The sequence below is a fragment of the Heterodontus francisci genome, chromosome 17 (assembly GCF_036365525.1).
Source record: "Heterodontus francisci isolate sHetFra1 chromosome 17, sHetFra1.hap1, whole genome shotgun sequence".
Taxonomy (NCBI): domain Eukaryota; kingdom Metazoa; phylum Chordata; class Chondrichthyes; order Heterodontiformes; family Heterodontidae; genus Heterodontus; species Heterodontus francisci.
Genome location: NC_090387.1, coordinates 17,541,044 through 17,560,623, shown reverse-complemented (window position 1 = coordinate 17,560,623; position 19,580 = coordinate 17,541,044). Strand labels below are relative to the sequence as shown.

General features: G+C 44.0%; 1 long non-coding RNA gene across 1 annotated transcript in view; it reads right to left on the bottom strand.

The window, feature by feature from the left end:
• LOC137379154 (uncharacterized) overlaps positions 1-17,583 on the bottom strand; it is a 51,065-nt gene extending 33,482 nt beyond the window's left edge. The window contains exon 1 of the long non-coding RNA XR_010976747.1: positions 17,445-17,583. This is a non-coding gene — a long non-coding RNA (uncharacterized lncRNA). The remainder of the gene's footprint in view (positions 1-17,444) is intronic.
• Positions 17,584-19,580: the final 1,997 nt, after the last annotated feature.

The window sequence follows — 19,580 nt, the reverse complement described above, 5'->3', positions numbered from 1 at the left end:
ATTCCAAAGACTGGCATGTTGGCATGTCTGTGGTAGCATGAGAGCTGAATTAACATCAGTACCTACACAGGGTGCATTAATGAGCTTATTATTTGAACTGTTTGCATCTTAAAACAGCTCCTGCACCTAGTTGGTCATAACAACCCCACCATGCCAGCTTCCTGTAATCATGTCATCAACATGTATACAAGGCTTTTTAAAAATCAAGAGAAGTAAGAGGGGGTGAACTCAAAAGATATTGAAACTGCTAGGAATTCATTGTATAGGTTTGGTTTTAAAAATGGTGCTCGTGAAAAATACCGAAAAGAATATTGTTCCTAGCAGTCACCATCAGAAAAAAAGTTACAAATAGGAAAATATACAATAGCAAACCACTACATGCATTTTAGCCCTAACTCATAAAATGTCCCTGCAAGAATGGCAACAACGTACACTTAAGGAAAAGGAGATTCCAGACATTATTATTTAATATTCTTCAATTTGTGGCAATTTAATAAATTGTTTCTTGAAGATAACCCCAAATGGGCCAGGTTTTATTGCTTTTTTTAAAACGTAAGCACTTTGTTGCATCTTTCTTTGTATCTACACCTTAAAAACATGGTACTATTAGCAGATCTCCTGTGGGGATGCCCACAAGTAATCTCAGAATCATACAGCACAAATGGACGCCTGTCTATGATGACTCTTAGAAAGAGCTCCAATTAGTCCCTCTATCCCTGCTCTTTCCCCATAGCCCTCCAAATCTTTTGCTTTGAAAAATATTTGGCTCAGGCACGATGGGCCAAATAGCCTCTTTCTTTGTTGTATCATTCTATGATTCTAAACATCCAATTCCCTTTTGAAAGTTTCTATTCAATCTGCTTCCACCACCTTTTCAGGCAGTGCATTCTAGGTCGTAACGGTTTGCTACGTCAAAAAACAATTCTCCTCATCACTCCTCTGGTTCTGTTGCCAATGAGCACCGGGAGTGTGGTTTCTAGTGTTTAAAGATCCAACCATAGTGAGTGTATAAAAAATGGATTTGGTAATGTCTGATTTGTGAATTTTTCATGATCCCATGCACAATGACCATGAAATTAATGCTGCTGTAAAACTGCTTTCGCAGAAGGTTAGCTAGATGCACTGGAAGGTGCATTAGGTTCGCATACTTCCTTTTAGCTTTTAGGTTTCTAGGCCCAAATCAAGGCAGCCTGTTGGAGTGAAAGTGTTATCTCTTCGGTAGCTTGGCTGGTGGTGAGAAGGGCCCTCCCCGTCAGATCCTTCATGCACACCCGAAGTCTCGCCCCCTCCGTACAATGCCCCCGCGGTGGCTGTGGTGGGGAAGAGACGGTTGCCCACCTCCTCCTGGAATGTGTCTTTGCAAAGCAGGTGTGGAAAGAGATGCAGTGGTTTTTGTCGAGGTTCATCCCAAGCAGCTCTGTAACACAGGAGTCTGTGCTCTATGGGCTGTTCCCAGGGACGCACACCGAGACAAACATCAACTGCTGCTGGAGGACTATCAATTCGGTGAAAGACGCCCTTTGGTCTGCCCGAAACTTGCTGGTCTTCCAGCGCAAAGAGTTGTCCACCACCGAATGTTGCAGACTGGCACATTCCAAGGTCCAGGACTACGTGCTGAGGGACGCACTAAAGCTTACGGCAGCCGCAGCAAAGGCTCAATGGGGAAAGACCACAGTGTAACGTCCCCCCACCAAGCTGAACTGAGGGGCTGGATCCATGGGAAACCCCTCGAACTGTATCGGGAAAATTTTCAATTGCTGTAAATGTAAAACTGTAATTGGCATGACAATTGCGAAACGGAAAGGTTGTGAAGAAACTCATGATAGTATTGAAGGAAACTGATCTCCCTTGCAATGTTTGTATTTTTTGGTGCCGTTTGAAACTGTTTGGCAATGTAATTTTTGCAGATTTTTATGAATAAAGTATATTTTGGAAATTAAAAAAAATAAATTAAAAAAAATCTCTTCGCTGCCTCAAGTATCCTGTATCCACCCAATTGCTACTGAGCACGATACCTGGTAAGGTCACTCAAAGGCACCATAGCAATGGCTGATGTAATAAAAAGGGCCAAAAAAATCACACTGGTGTAGTAAGATCTGTGTGAAGTTGGGATTAAGGCACAACTTTAGGGACAAATTTGGACAAAGTTTTACTGTGGAATTGAAGGCGATACAGTGATTCTGGGGGCCCCAAAATGGAAATGGCACATTGCTTAATAACGGCATCATTTACTTGGATGCGCAAAAGAATTTAATTCATCAGAGGGGACGGCAGCTGTGTGGAAAGGTAGATTAGAAATGCGATGCATTTCTAAGACAGTGAGGAAAGCTTGGGCAACGTGGTGACTGGAATAGTTTCAGACATAGCTGTTTATGATGCATTTGACGAATGAGGAAAGAAAATTAAACAGCAACAAGAAAGAAAGGAAACATAAAAATAATTATAATCCTAAAACAGTGAATCTTTTGTTGTTGCACACTGCTCTGTACTCTAGACACACACATTCAGCTTCCTTTTGAAAATTACAGGATTGTTAGAAAAACAGAGTTATAACTATAAATTATGAAAATACTTTTCAATTACCAAGGTTTTTTTAAAAACGAAACCAGCTCTCTGAGGAATGTAAACTTGCACCAGTGTGTTTTTGTAAAAAAGTTATTCGCTCCATTATTTTAAACACTAGTCACAATTTGCATTCAATCACCTCAGTGCAAATAACCAAGGATTAATTCACTATTTTAATGAGGTCAAACAACAACTTAAACATCCTCTATTTATATTCTGCCTTTAATATAATAAAACATCCCAAGATGCTTCAGAGGAGCATTATAAAGCATAATTAGACACCGAGCCACATAATATAGCACTAGGGCAGATGGTCAATATCTTGGTCAAAGAGCTTTAAGGAGTGTCTTAAAGAAAGAGAGAGGTAGCAAGTCTGAGAGTTAAGGTAGGGAATTCTAAAGTCAACTTTGGTAGATCAGAATGCAGAGGAACATAGATCGGGGGGGAGGAAAGCCTGGATCTGCACTTAGTGGACAGGGGCTGCACCAGACAAAACCATCTTCAAGTTGGCATGAAATTGGTAATCTCACTCAGAGACCACAGAATGGCTGGTGCAGCAAACAGGAGAGCGTCATAATGGTGTTCTTCTGAGGTACATCGAGGGAGCTTTACTCTGCCTCACTGACGCCCCACCTCACCTGGGAGTGCTTTGTGGTGAAATAGACAGCACTCGGCTCTGAATTCAAAGTTCACAGCTAGGGTGTGCATTGCACAACCCCCTACATCCTCCCCTTTTACAAGACACATAAGACTACCTCTTCCTGAAAGAGGTCTGGTGTGCAAATGGTTGGAATACCCCTTGAGGCATTTGTGAGTGAGCAAGAACTTGTTCCTTGGATAGTGTTGTATGATCACTTTAAGTGTGGTTCCTTTAAGAACTCAGTATGCTAATGATCTAAGTACCAGGATGTACTCATGTGACGAGAAACCACACTCACTCTGTACTGTAACGCCCTGGACAAAGGTTCTGTAGATAGTTTGCTCTGTATTGTATATGCTAGTTTTAGTTGTTAATAAACCTTACAGAGATTGTCAAGGAACTGGAATCCACGTACTTCATTGTGTTGCTTAAGATAACACAAAGAAACTCATGATATGGTGGCAGCGATAGTGCAAACACAAGATATAAGCTTGAAGACCACGGGTAAAACAACAAACACAATTTAAAAGCAGTACAGAAAACAGAAGAGAAAATTTGAAGCAACAAGTGAAGAAACTTCAAAGCAAGTTCCTGCAAAGAGTGAAAGCTACATATCTTAGAAGGCTGGGAATCATAGAATGGAAGCATGGCTGAGGGGCAAGCAATCGGGTGAATCGTTGTGCCGACGATCAAGAAATCTCGGTTAAAAAAAGCCTTTGAAGAGTTTTAAAAGCATTCATTTCCTAAAGGCTCCATGTGAGCGAGAGAAAAAAAAGGGAAATCCTGAAAAGAGCACAAACTAAAAAAAAAACAGAGTTTGATAGTGAAAAAAGCATGGGAAACCCTAAGCATTAAAGCAGACAAGCTGAAAAAAAGCATTAAACCAGTCAACTGCGAAGAAGATAAATAAACTCTAGCAAAAAAGGAAAAGGGGACAACCCATGAACTGCCTGTCAAACAGCTGTGTAAACATACAAGCAAAATTCTGAAAGAGAAATAAACAGAGAACACTGTCAAGCACCAGTTACACTCCGTCAAAGCAGCTAGCCTGAAAAATGAATTTCTTAAAGGGAGAACAGTGCAGAGCCCCCTGATGTCTGAGATTGAGTCACAATTCTTCCAGGATCTCAGTGCTTCTTGTTTGCAGAGTATTAGCCCCTTCTCAGAGATGCCACACCAAGAGAATGAAGATCCAAATTCAGATGGTGAAAGTTCTTTGTCAACAGGAAGTGTTTCTTCACGCACCAGCAACTCAGAAGAAGAGATTAACGTTGTAACTAGTGAGAAGCAAAGGCCGGCAGTGAGGATCATTGCCAATGTGAAATCTCCAAGGACCGGAACCCACTCGCAGACTCTGGCCAGCATCAAACGGTGCAGTCTGGAAATCCAGCAACAGCACAGCTATGCCACACCCTCACCTCTGCTCTCTAGAGAATCGCCAGCACCAAAACGAGCCAGAATTGGACAATGAGGCCAAGTACTCTTCCCCCAACAAGTCCTTGACCTTGAGCCAAAGGCCTTCAGACGTGGAGGATGAGGAGAGGTGAAGGACACACAATCCTGAAGAGGCAGAGGAGGCATGAGTTGAAGCATTGTCTGTTTGTTCTTCGAGATGAGGTGCTGGAAATTTCTAAGAATGACAAGACCTCAAAAGTGGTCATCCTGAGAAAAGCAACAGAGTATAGTCACAGGCTGAAGGCAGAGCAACAGAAACTGAATGCAGAAAGGGAGAAACTTCAGAAAAAACTTCAGAAAAAACAGCAACAGCTGAGATACAAATTCTCCGAGCAAGAATTATCAAACCATCGAAACAATCTATGGACTCTTAAGCTTCTGCACTCATAAATTTCACAATCCCTATCTTTGTACTTGTAAATTTTATAATCTCTTTCCCTGTATAACTAATTTTGATATTATCCAATTTTATATGTTTTTACTTGGAGCATACAAGACTTATCTTTGAAAAGAAATGGGACGTTTTATGATTGCTTTAAGCGTGATGTCCCTTTAAGAACTCAGTATGCTAATGAGCTAAGTGCCAGGATGTAGTCATCTGGCAAGTAGCCATACTCACTCTGTACTGTAACACCTTGGACAAAGGTTCTGTATATAGTTTGCTCTGTGTTGTATATACCAGTTTAGCTGTTAATAAACTTTATAGAGATCTTCAAGGACCTGGAATCCACATATCTCATTGTGTTGCTTAAGATAACACAAAGAAACTCATGACAGGTATAGTACTTTCTTTAATCTTGAACTGTACTGCAAGGCCAGAGCTCCCTTTTTCTCTCTTTATGCTCGCCCAACTCCTCAGCAAGGGGTTAGCTTGCTGTACCTTCTTTAATCCCAGTTGGCTCATACTTTCAGAAGTTCCCTGCAGCCAAGCAGGCTAATTTTATCTCTTAGAGTTTTGCAAAACCTTTGTGTTTATTTTACTCCTTGCTGCTGTTCAATTTAAAAGAATCCAATAAATTATTTAACAACGGCAAAAATGCTTAATTTTTGTCACAGGAAGTATTTTTGGTTTAAGTATTTTCCTCATAAAAAGAAAAAAACTTGCATTTATATAGCAGCTTTCACATCCTTACGACATCATAACGTGCTTTACAATGAATTAAGTACTTATAAAGCATAGTCAGTGTTGTAATATAGGAAAAACAGCAGCCAATTTGGGCACAACAGACTCACACAAACAGCAATGTCATAATTGCCAGATATTGGTGATGTTGATTGAGGGATAAATATTGGTCAGGACACCAGGGATACCTTGTTCACCTTCATTGCTTTCTATTTCCCTCCTGGTGTTTGATAAAGTGTCTACCAAAACTCATTTTCACAGCCACATCTCCTTCCTCAGTGCCTGTCTCCGGCTCTGACTTATTCCAAGTGGATTCCAACTGAAGTTTCATCCTTCATGTTTTGAATCCACCCAAGATTACAGGTATCTCCGAGAAATACAACGTTCCTCAGACTGCTGTTCTCACCGCATCCTGAGATCCACACTTAGTGCCATGCGCCGTCACATGCACACACTGGACCTCCCTCTCCAGAAGCACCATCTCACCTTATCTCAAACCTGTTCTGCTCCGCAGTTTCATTTCATCCTTCGTCTCATCCGTCACATGAACAAAAAGCTTATTTTCTTCCTTTCCGGTGTTAAGGAATGCAAGCTCCAGCAGCTGATGGGGACTAATGCTCCTCTAGATCCTTCTTCCCCTTCACTTCCCTCTGACCCCATCCCTTTTGATCTGACCCCTTGCCGTGTATTCACTATACCCTCTGACCTTCCCCTCTCTGATGCTGAGCATTCTGTACTCAGCAAAGGACTCAGTTTTATCCCCTTACGCCCCTACCTGAATGAATTTCGCGCTCGGCATGACGTTGAGCTCTTCTTCCGTCGCCTTCGCCTCCGTGCTCACTTCTTTGACCAGGAATCCCTCCCCCGATCAGCAGACCCATCAACCCGCCTCCAGCATTCTCCCTCCACCTGGACCCCTCCCTCTGGCCTCTTACCCACTCTTGATCTTTTCATTGAGAACTGTCAGCGTGACATCGGTCATCTCAATTTCTCTGCTCCCCTCACTCTAACCTGTCTCCCTCTGAACTTGCTGCACTTCGTTCTCTCAGGTCTAACCCCAACATTGTGATCAAACCTGCCAACAAGGGTGGTGCTGTTGTTGTCTGGCATACCGACCTCTGCCTTGCTTTCTTGATAAGTTTCCCATGTGGGACCTTGTCAAAGGTTTTGCTGAAATCCATGTAAACTACATCAACTGCACTACCCTCATCTACACACCTGGTCACATGCTCACAAAATTCAATCAAATTTGTTCGGCATGACTTCCCTCTGACAAAGCCATGCTGACTATTCCTAATCAAATTTTGCCTCTCCAAGTGGAGAAAGATTCTCTCCTTCAGAATTTTCTCCAATAGTTTCCCTACCACTGACATGAGACTCACTGGTCTGTAGTTCCCTGGCTTATCTCTACAACCTTTCTAAAATAGTTGGACCACATTAACTATTCTTCAGTCCTCTGGCACCTCCCCCGTGGCCAGAGAGGAATTAAAAATTAGGGTCAGAGCCCCTGCAATCTCCACCCTCGCCTCCCACAGCATCCTGGGACACAAATCGTCTGGACCTGGAGATTTGCCCACTTTTAAGCCTTCCAAAACCTCCAATTGTCACTACCTATGACAATTTGCTCACGAGCCTCACAGTCTCTCTCTCTAAGTTCCATATCTACATCCTCTTTCTCTTGGGTGAAGACAGATGTGAAGTATTCGTTCAACATCCTACCAATGTCCTCTGGCTCCACCCACAAATTTTCCCCTTGGTCCCTAATGGGTCCTACTCTTTCCCTAGTTATCCTCTTCCCATTGATATACTTATAGAATATCTTGGGAATTTCCTTACTTTTACCAGCCAGAGCTTTCTCACATCCCCTCTTTGCTCTCCTAATTGCTTTCTTAAGCTCCATCCTACACTTTCTGTACTCCACTAATGCTTCCATTGATTTGCTCTCCTTGTATTTGCTAAAAGCCTCTCTTTTCCTTCTCATCGTACCCTGAATGTTTCTGGTCATCCATGGTTCTCTGGGCTTGTTGCTCCTACCCATTACCCTAGAGGGAACATGTTGGGCCTGTACCCTGCCCATTTCCTTTTTGAATACCCCCACTGCTCTTCTGTAGATTTCCCGACAAGTAACACTTTCCAGTCTACCTTAGCCAGATCCTGTCTTATTTTACTAAAATTCGCTCTCCCCCAATCCAAAACCTTTTTTTGCAATTTGTTTCTTTCTTTCTCCATAATAAGCTTAAATTGTACCATGTTGTGGTCGCTATCACCAAAATGCTCCCCCACCAGCACATCAACCACCTGTCCAGCTTCATTCTCCAGAATTAGGTCCAGCACTGCACCCTCCCTTGTTGGATCCTCTACATACTGAGCTAAAAAGTTCTCCTATATACATTTTAAGAACTCCACTCAATCTAAGCCCTTAACACGATGACTATCTCAATTACTGTTGGTTAACACGATGACTATCCCAATTAATGTTGGTATGGGTCCTATTTATGCCTGTCTTTTTGTGGGATATGTCGAACATTCCTTGTTCCTGTCCTACTAAGGCCCCCTCCCCCAACTCTTTTTCTGGTACATTGATGACTATATTGTTGACGTTTCCTACTCCAACCCAAAACTAGAAAACTTTATCAACTTTGCCTCCAATTTCCACCCTTCTCTCGCCTTTACGTGGTCCATCTCCGACACTTCCCTTCCCTTCCTCGACCTCTCTATCTCCATCTCTCGGGGTAGGCTGTCTACTAATATTCATTATAAGCCCACCTACTACCATGGCTACCTTGACTACACTTCCTCATACCCTGCCTCCTGTAAGGACTCCATTCCATTCTCCCAGTTTCTCCGTCTCCGACGCATCTGCTCTGATGATGCTACCTTCCACAACAGCGCTTTTGATCTATCTTCTTTTTTCCTTAACCCGAGGATTCCCCCCCCCCACAACACACCCCACTGTGGTTGACAGGGTCCTCAGCCATGTACGGCCCATTCCCCGCACCTCTACCCTCACCCCTTCCCCTCCCTCCTAGAATCGCGACAGGGTTCCCCTTGTCCTCACTTTCCACTCCACCAGCCTCCACATCCAAAGGATCATCCTCCGCCATTTCCACCATGTCCACCGTGCCAAACGTATCTTCCCCTCCCCTCCCTTGTCAGCACTCCAAAGGGATCATTCCCTCTGTGACACCCTAGTCCACTCCTCCATTACTCCCCGATACCTCATCCCCTTTCCACAGCACCTTCCTTTGCAATCACAGGAGGTGTAATACCTGCCCTTTTACCTCCTTTATCCTCACTATTCCAGGCCCCAAACACTCCTTTCAGGTGAAGCAGCGATTTACTTGCGCTTCTTTCAATGGAGTATACTGTATTTGCTGTTCACAATGTGGTCTCCTCTACACTGGGGAGACAAAACGCAGATTGGGTGACCGCTTTGTGGAACACGTCCGCTCAGTCCGCAAACAGGACCCCGAGCTTCCTGTCCTTGCCATTTCAACATACCCCCTTGCTCTCATGCCCACATCTCTGTCCTGGGCTTGCTGCAGTGTTCCAGTGAACATCAACGCAAGCTCGAAGAACAGCATCTCATTTATCGATTAGGCACACTACAGCCTGCCGGACTGAACATTGAGTTCAATAATTTCAGATCATGACTGGCACCCCCCTTTTTTTTCAGTTTTACTTTGTAGTTTTTATTTGTATTTCATTTTATTTTAGTTTGTTTCATCATTACACTTTTTTTTTAACCATATGCCTGCCCACTGTTTCTTTTCATTTTTTTTCATGTTTTTTGCATATGGCTCGGGCTTTCATTGTTCTGTCATTTAATACCCTCTCTGCACTAATGCTTTGTATTTCACAACACCATTAACACACTCTTTGTCTTTGCCTTTGCCCCATGACCTCCTTGTCAGTTTATCTCTGTGACCCTCTGTCTATGAACAGCTTCCCATTTGTTCTCTTTTGTCCCACCCCCACTTAATTTGCTTAAACCCTATTCCATTTCTAATCTCTGCCAGTTCTGGTAAAAAGGTCACTGACCTGAAACGTTAACTTTACTTCTGTCGCTACAGATGCTGCCAGACCTACTGAGTATTTCCAGCACTGTTTTGGTTTTATTACACCAGGGATAACCCCCCTGCTCTTCTTCACAATAGTGCCATGGGACTTTTCAGTCCTCCCAAGAAGGCAGACAGGGCCTTGGTTTAGTATTTTAGCCAAAGGAAGCCCCTCTAACATAGAGTCACAGAGTTTTACAGCACAGAAACAGGACGTTCGTCCAAATGCACCTTCATTGACCATCAGGCACCCGTCCAAAACTAATCCCATTTCCCCACACTTGGCCCATAGCATGTTATGGCATTTCAAGTGCTCATCGAAATACTTCTTAAATGTCATGAGTGTTACTGCCTCTACCACCCCTTCAGGCAGTGTGTTCCAGATTCCAACCACCCTCTGGGTGAAAAAATTTTCCTCAACTCCCCTCTAAACCTCCTGCCCCTTACCTTAAATCTATGCCCCCTAGTTATTGACCTCTCGGCGAAGGGAAAAAGTTTCTTCCTATCTATCCTATCAATGCCCCTCAGAATTTTGTATACCTCAATCAGGTCCCCCCTCAGCCTTCTCCGTTCCAAGGAAAACAACCTCAGCCTATCCAGTCTATCTTCATAGCTGAAATGCTCCAGCCCAGGCAACATCCTGGTGAATCTCTTCTGCACCCTCTCCATTGCAATTACATCCTTCCTATAGTGTGGTGACCAGAACTGTACACAATACTCCAGCTGCGGTCTAACCAGCATTTTATACAGCTCCATCATAACCTCCATGCTCCAATATTCTATGCCTCGGCTAATAAAGGCAAGTATCCCGTATGCCTTCCTAACCACCTTATCTACCTGTGCTGCTGCCTTCAGTGATCTATGGACAAGCACCCCAAAGTCCCTCTGACTCTCTGTACTTCCTAGGGTCCTACCATCCATTGTATATTCCCTTGCCTTGTTAGTCCTCCCAAAATGTATCACCTCATACTTCTCAAGATTAAACTCCATTTGCCACAGCTCCACCCATCTTACCAGCTCTTCTATATCGTCCTGTAATCTAAGGCCTTCCTCCTCACTATTTACAACACCACCAATTTTCGTGCTATCTGCGAACTTACTGATTATCCCTCCTATATTCACGTCTAATTCATTAATGTACACTACAAACAGTAAGGGTCCTAGCACCGATCCCTGCGGTGCCTCACTGGTCACAGGCCTCCATTTGCAAAAACAACCCTCGACCATCACTCTCTGCCTCCTTCCACTAAGCCAATTTTGACCCAATTTGCCAAATTACCGTGGATCCCATGGGCTCTTACCTTCTTAACCAATCTCCCATGCGGGACCTTATCAAAAGCCTTACTGAAATGACATCAACTGCTTTACCCTCATCTACACCTCTAGTCACCTCCTCGAAAAATTCAATCAATTTAGTTAGACACGATCTCCCCCTGACAAAGCCATGCTGACTATTCCTGATTAATCCCTGCCTCTCCAAGTGGAGATTAATCCTGTCTCTCAGAATTCTTTCCAATAATTTCCCTACCATTGACATTAGACTCACAGGCCTATAATTACCTGGTTTATCCCTGCTACCCTTCTTGAATGATGGTACCACATTCGCTGTCCTCCAGTCCTCTGGCACCTCTCCTGTGGCCAGAGAGGATCTGAAAATTTGTGTCAGAACCCCTGCTCTCTCCTCCCTTGCCTCACATAGTAGCCTGGGATACATCTCATCTGGGCCCGGGGATTTATCTACCTTTAAGCCTGCTAATACAGCTAATACTTCCTTCTTTCCAGTGTTAATTTGATCAAGTATATCACAATCCCCCCTCCCTGATCACTACACCTACATCGTCCTTCTCCATTGTAAACACGGATGAAACGTAATCGTTCAAAACCTCACCGATCCTTCAAAACCTCACAAAACCTTCGGCTCCACACACAGATTGCCTCTTAGATCCCTAATGGGCCCCACCTTTTCCCTGGTTATCCTCTTGCCCTTAACATACTTATAAAATGCCTTGTGATTTTCCTTTATCTTGTCTGCCAGTGATTTTTCATGCCCCATCTTCGCTCTCCTAATTACTTTTTTAAGTACATCCCTACACTTTCTATACTCATCTAGGGCCTCCGCTGTTTTCAGTACTCCGAATCTGCTATACGCCTCCATTTGTTCCTTATCCAATCCTCTATATCCCTTGACATCCAGGGTTCCCTGGACTTATTGGACCTACTCTTCACCTTTACGGGAACATGCTGCACCTGAACCCTCACAATTTCCTTTCTGAATGACTCCCACTGGTCTGATGTAGACTTTCCTATAAGAAGCTGCTCCCAGTTCACTTTGACCAGATCCAGTTTTATCATATTAAAATCTGCCTTCCCCCAATTCAGTACTCTTATTTCCCAGTCCCTCTATGTCCTTTTCCATAACAACTTTAAATCTTACAGAGTTATGGTCACTATCCCCGAAATACTCCCCCACTGCCACTTGTACCACTTGTCCGGCTTCATTCCCCAGGATTAAGTCCAGTACCGCTCCTCCTCTTGTCGGACTCTCTAAGTACTGGCTCAAAAAGTTCTCCTGAATGCATTTGAAGATTTCCGCTCCCTTTAAGGTTTTTGCACTAATACTATCGCCTCTAATATAGGGGAAGTTGCAATCCCTTACTATTATTACCCTATTATTTTTGCACCTCTGTGAGATTTGCCTACATATCTGCTCCTCTATCAGTGCCTGACTGTTCGGAGGCCTATAGTACACTCCCAGCCAAGTGATAGCCCCCTTTTTGGTTTTAAGTTCTACCCATATGGCCTCATTAGAGGATCCTTCTAAGATATCATCCCTCCTTACTGCAGTAATTGACCCTTTAATCAACAGTGAAATGCCACCTCCTCTTTTCCACCTTCCCCTAGCACATCTGAAGATTCTATACCCTGGGATACGAAGCTGCCAGTCCTGCCCTTCCCTCAGCCATGTCTCAGTGATAGCAATAATATCATATTCCCATGTGTTAATCAACGCCCTCAATTCATCTGCCTTACTAGTAAGACTCCTTGTTTTAAAATAGATACAATCCAGCCTTGCATTATTTGCTTGAGCTTTAACAGGTCTACATTTACTCTGTCCTCTAGACTGACTTAGCTTCTCATTTATATTTAATTGTACAACAGCCCCTGCTTTGCTTTCAGTCTGTATCCCATCCCCCTGCCAAATTAATTTAAACCCGTCCCAACAGCACGAGCAAATCTCCCAGCAAGGATGCTGCTCCTGTTCTGGTTCAGGTGCAACCCGTCCGTCTTATACAGATCCCACCTTCGCCAGAAACAGACCCAGTGATCCAGGAAACTAAAGCCCTCCCTCCTGCACCATCTCCTCAACCATGCATTCATCTGCTCTAACATCCTATTCACATACTCACTAGCCTGTGGCATCAGAAGAAACCCAGAGATTACAACCCTTGAGGTCCTACTTTTTAATCTGCCACCTAGCTCCCTAAATTCGTTTTGCAAGACCTCATCCCTCTTTCTACCTATGTCATTGGTACCAACATGGACCACGACCTCCTGCTGTGCACCCTCACCCTCCAGAATACTTTGCAGCCGCTCGGTGATATCCAAGACCCTTTACCAGGGAGGCAACATACCTTCCTGGAATCACGTCTGCAGCCACAGAAACACCTATCCATTCCTCTAACCATAGAATCCCCTACCACTATTGCCCTCTTGTCCCTTTTTCTCCATCCCAGCACAGCTGAGTCAGCCATGACATTCCGGTCATGACTGTCGGTGCATTCTCCAGAGGAACTCTCTCTCTCATCGGTACTCAGAACTGAATATCGGTTCGAAAGTGGGATGTCCTCTGAGGACTCCTGCACTACCCGCCCTGACTTCTTTGTCTGTCTGTCCGGCAGCCACCCAGTCTGTCCACCACCACCCCCCAACTGTGCTCACCTAGGCACCGGATTGACTACCTCCTGAAACGTGCCATCCACGTAGTCCTCCACCTCGCGGATGCGCCGCATTGACTCCAGCCGCCGCTCGAGCTCTGAAACCCGAACCTCAAGCTACTTCAACTGGAGACACTTTCTGCAGACATGTTCACCAAGGTCACATGGCACATCCACGACTTCCCACATTGCACAGGCCAAGCTGCCCTGCCATTACTTACTTTTACAATTGGAAAAAAAACTTGCTACTATAATAACACTGCAGCATTGCACTCGTCTATCAGCATAGATTACGTGCTCAAGTCTCTGGTGTGGGCCTGGAACCCACCACCACCTGCCTCAGAGGCAAGAGTGCTACCAATAGAACCACAGTTAACACCTGATACATAAATGCAGTGACAGAAAATAGAATGTTTGTAAGGTATACCTTCTCTGCGAGTGGCAATATTCTGCATATTCAGAGATTTTTTTAACATTGACAAGAATATTGATTATAACTGTGACAGAAATCACACCTGCCAAATGGAAACATATTCATTTCGTCATATGGGACACTACAGCAGAGGGCTGGTGAATTGTAAGGGACCCCTGCCGAGAATAAAAGGGGACAGACAGGCTCAGGTCTAGCAAAAAGTTAGAGAGGAAAGAAAGGACAAAGCGGAAAAGTTAAAGGAGATCCGAGAGGATTCCCAAATGAAAACCCCAACTGTCCGGTCAGCCAACCCCTAAATGTTGGAAAAATTAGACCCCACATCCTCCTATATAAATGCAGACACCAGAAGGACCCTACCAGGGTTGCTAACAGCATTTCCAGAAAACTGCAGGGACAAAAAAGTCTTCACGAGGACAGAGAAACCGTGATGCTTCACCTAGTCAAAGTGCCGCAGGGGCGTGCAGTAGAATCTGGACAAATACCTGCAAGCAGGAATGTCCCAGAGGACAAAGGGAAAATTAGCAAATAATCCTGCCCCACAGTCAGGAGAAAAGAGAACCAACAATGCCCTGAAGTGAACAGCACTTGCATGACTCACCAAAGCACTGAAAGTGAGGTCAGAGTGGATCCAACCCACTGCCGACTCCCATGATCAGAGCTCCAAACCAGGGCTAATTAAATCTAACCATCCTCCTGCAGATCCCAACAGGAACCAACGCACCCTAGACAATCATGGAAAGATGCAAACTTCAAACCACCCCAAAAATCACATGTTTATTGGGATGACCATTCCCAACGTATTGAGGCCGATAGTAAAGAAACTTTAAACCCCTTGGGCAACACATAACTATCTCAGATCCACCTCAAGCAAAAGGGGGCAGTTAAAGCAGCACTGCTACAAAGGAAAGACAGGCTGTAACAATTTTAATATTTCTGAATGAATGAGAATGAATGAGAGAAATGTATGTGTGCTTTCCTGTATTGTCTCTTCCTTCTAATTTATAATGAAATGCTCCCCTAATGTCGTGTTTCATTCGGCGACAGGTGGAGGTGTGACGGAAATCACGCCTGCCAAATGGAAACATATTGATTTTGCCATATGGGACACTACTGAAACGTTTTGTTTGCTGGACATTGCACAGAACTTGTTTAAAAAACCAACAGAACTAAGTGGCTCAAAACATGGTTGCACATTTGCATTCTGAGAGATAGTTGCATAGAGAGGCAATGGAAGTGCTCACTGATGCAATTAACAAGATTGGTCTGGGCAACAGTGATGATCCACATCTTGTCTGTGGAAGAGCCAGCAGTCCACCCCTCCCACCCCCAACCAGTAAGTTTTGAAGTCCAGCAACCCCCCACCCTCACCCCAAGAACCTGCTGGCCAACCTGTGGACTTTCTGAATTGTGCCACACAGAAAGGGAAGACTGCAATTTGAAGACAAAAGAGAAGGAAGCTCTCTCTCCCTGTCTCTCTCTCAAGCAAAGCCCCAGGGACCCACGGAAGCAGCTTAAGCCTCAAGACAGAGGACCTCTTCAGCCTTCTGGTACTAGAGAAACAAGTTTGAAAGTGTGCACTGGGCCCCAGCGCGAACTGCAAGTCCGCAACTCCAATCAAAGACTTTACATCCAACCGAAAAACAATAACTGAATTTTATTTATTGTCAACCCGACATAAGCCTCCCCCTTTAATTCTTTATCCCCCTCTTTATCTACTTGTGTGTGTGTTTATCTCATATGCATGTGAGCGTGATTGCATCGTCATTTTAGTAATTTTAACCGACTTAGGGTGGTAAGGCTAATAAACTTACATCTTTCTTGTTTAAACCTAAAAAAGCTTGTCTGATTGGTTCATTTACAATTATAGTTAGAGAACAGTGAGCAAGAACTCACTGAGGTGAAGCTAAAAACAGTGTATTTTAAAAGATAAACCCTGTTCCGGCCAAACCAGGAAAGGGGCGAGAGGGGGCCTGAGACCCCTTCCTCACCTGGTTGTAACATAACAAATCCCAATCCCCACCTCCCCTCCCACTCCACCTCCCCACAGTTAATTTTAATGACAGCATTTAACCAAGAATATTCAACAGCAAGGCAGGAAACCTCTGGAATGGAGGTGGGAATTTTCCCAGCCATGTGGAGGAGGGTTGGAGATCGTTATGGAGGTGGTTGGAACTGCAAAGGTAACAGGAAACCCCATTAGGCTAACTCCACAATGTGGTCCCACCTCAGGGTGAGTTTCACTCGGGTGGGCTGCCACTGGAATCGGCAACCCGTTCGATGGAGGTGGACAAGAAATCAGTGTCATAAAGACCTCAATCAAGGGCCATTTTCTGACAATATTGGCATTTTCCCAGCAATGCACAGGCACCCCTTTGTGTCAGGGCCCAGCAACACTTCAGAGGCGGCCTCTCGGCGGGAGGTCAGAGGGACATCAGAGGCTGGATGAAATGACGGTATCAGGGAGCCACAAGGCTCAAAGTGGCCCAATTGAAGCCGCAGACTTTCTTGTGGAGTTGTTCCCCGCCCACTCTGAGGTCCCTCACAGTTCTGGGCCTTTTTTAAAAACTGATTTCTTGACAGCCTCCATTTTGAGGCGCCCCCTAGGTCTCACCTCTCCCAGTGGGGCTGCCAACCAGACAGTCCTACGGGCCCTCCCACATCCCTGTTCCACCACCATCCTTAAATGGACAGCGAATGCAAAGGCGACCAATTAGAGGCCGTCTCCTGTAAACTTGCATTGGCTGGTGCGCTGTCAACAAACGTGGACTCGGGACCCGCAAGTGATCCTGATGTCGGGTTCCTGACACCTGCAGCAAAATTCAGCCCAATGTGTCCCAAAGCATTTCACTGCCAGTGAATTGATTTTGAGTTGTAGTCAGTTATGTAGATGTTACAAATTCAGGCCTCACATTGACACCTTCTTGGGCTCAGTGGCATCAATTGCTCCCCGAGGCAACTTGAACATCTTATCTTTATGGGAGTTGACTTACACTGCTCTGTAACAATTTAAATGACCGTGGGTCACACACGCGTAACAATAGAACGCCTTTGTGACCTGATCCGCACATCCATGTTTTTGCATGCCTATTTCTTCAGTTGTTCTTAAGGCAAAATAAGTTAACATTACACGATACTAGGATTAATTAAATCGTTAAGTTTCTTTATGCTACAGTAAGGCGAATGTACAAAACAATACCTATGATCAGATTCACTCATTTTAATTGATAGGACTTACCTCCAAATAATATAAAAATAATAAACATACTGAACGACCCCAACTTCAGTGGGTCTACTTGTCTGATTTGAACAGACTAACTTAACTCTATTTTTCAATCTGGCCTCAGCAGCTTCTCTGTGGCAAAGGCTAGTCTGACTTTTAGGCGTCTCTGTTTCTATATCCTCTACTTCACAGAGATCAAAGTCTTTACAAACGGAATACTTGAGAGATGTTTTATGATTACCCAGCCAAGCTAACAAATCATTTATTGCTTAGTCTCTGGGAAAACGAACTTCTATTTAACATTGTCTGGGTCTCTTTATCAATAAAAGAGACAACTTACTGCTTTTACAAATCCAGCTTTAAAAATCATTTATTTTTTAAAATCCTTTCTATGAAAAAGTCAAGAAAATTCTGAAACATAGGAACATTGGAACAGGAGTATCCCTTCAGACTCTTGCATCATTCAATGAGATCAGAGCTGATCTGTGATCTAACATCCATATACCCACCTTTACCCCATATCCCAAATCCTCTGGCTAACATAAATCTGTCAACCTCAGATGTAAAATCAACTGCTATTTGTCGAAGAGATTGCCAAACTTCTCCACCCTTTGCATGTAGAAATGTTTCCTAATTTCACTCCTGAAAACTCTGGCTTAAAATGTTAGACTCTGTGTCATGCTAGGCCCCCGCCTGCCAAGAATGAGGCACATTACTTTTGTCATGAACATTGATTTTAAACTGTTACTGAAGTTAAGAAAGTACTTGTTAAACAGATAAGCCATTTGCATATTAGCAGACAGTGTTTGGATGGACAAAGCAGCCATCCCCTGACACATTCAACCCACAATGGACTTTTGATCACCAGACATTGAAGGTGGGGGAGCTCGCATTCCTGGTTGACTGCTAAAATGGCCAAATACACAAATGGACATGGTCAAACCAGTTAGTCACATGACTAACCTACTGGGCAACCTGAGCTTTTTGAATTTGTACAAACAGTTTGGGCAAAAAAGTCTGTTTGCTCCTGGACTGAGAAGATCTCTCTCCTGTCTGCTCCCATCTCTTTCTCACTAGCCTCTAAATCCACTGAAGACTCATGAAACCCAAGAGAGAAAAGTCTCCTACAGTGAACAAGGTTTAAGAAGAATACTAGGCCCCAACAAAAAGCAAGATCTACCTACAATCAAGGACTCTACAGTGAGCTCGAAGAACCGTAACACCAACTCTTCAGATATTGCCTCAAACCTTTCCACTTTATTTTTCTTCTGCTCTTATCTGTCTCTCTTTGCATGTGTGTATCGCGTATGCATGCTAGCATGAAGCATTGCGTGTGTTCCTAGGCGTTATCCGAATTAGAATTTAAGATTAATAAATTTCAACCTTTCTTCTTTAAACCTAAGAAAGCCTGTTTGTGCTGGTTCCTTTGCCTTATAATTGGAAAACGGTGAACAAGGATTCACAAAGGGGGAGCAAAAAAACACAGTGTGTTTAAAATCAAACCCTGTTACAGTAAGACCAGGTGAAAGCTGAAAGGGAACCCTAGACTTTTCTCATCTGGTCGTAACACTCTGTCTCCTAGTCCTAGATCCCCCCAACCAGTGGAAATAGTTTCTCTCTATCTACCCTATCAGTTCCCTTTGATAACTTGAAAACTTTGATCAAATCACTCCTAAAACTTCTAAATGTCAGGGAATACAGCCCTAGTTTGTGTCAATTTACCATACAATTTAGCTGTCGGCATCCAGGTAAACCTACACAGCACTCTCTCCAAGGTCAATATATCCTTCCTAAGGTGTGGTGCCCAGAACTGCTCTCAGTACTCCAGGTGTGGTCTAGCCAGGGCTTTGTATCGCTAAATCATGACTTCGATCCCCTTATATTCTACTCCTCTGGATATGACGCCCAGCATTCCATTAGCTTTTTGATTATTTTTTGTACCTGTTCATGAAAGTTCAATGATCTACCAACATAGATCCCTCAGTCTTACTCGACCTCCTGTGGTCACTTGTATGAAGGCCGTGTGCTCCTGAGTGGGTGTGCCACGACACTTGCCATACATATCAAGCCTGGGGAACCCACCAGCTTTGTGGAAACCTGCCCATGACAGATGTACAAGTCCTGTTCCTGAACCTTTGCTGCCACTGTGGT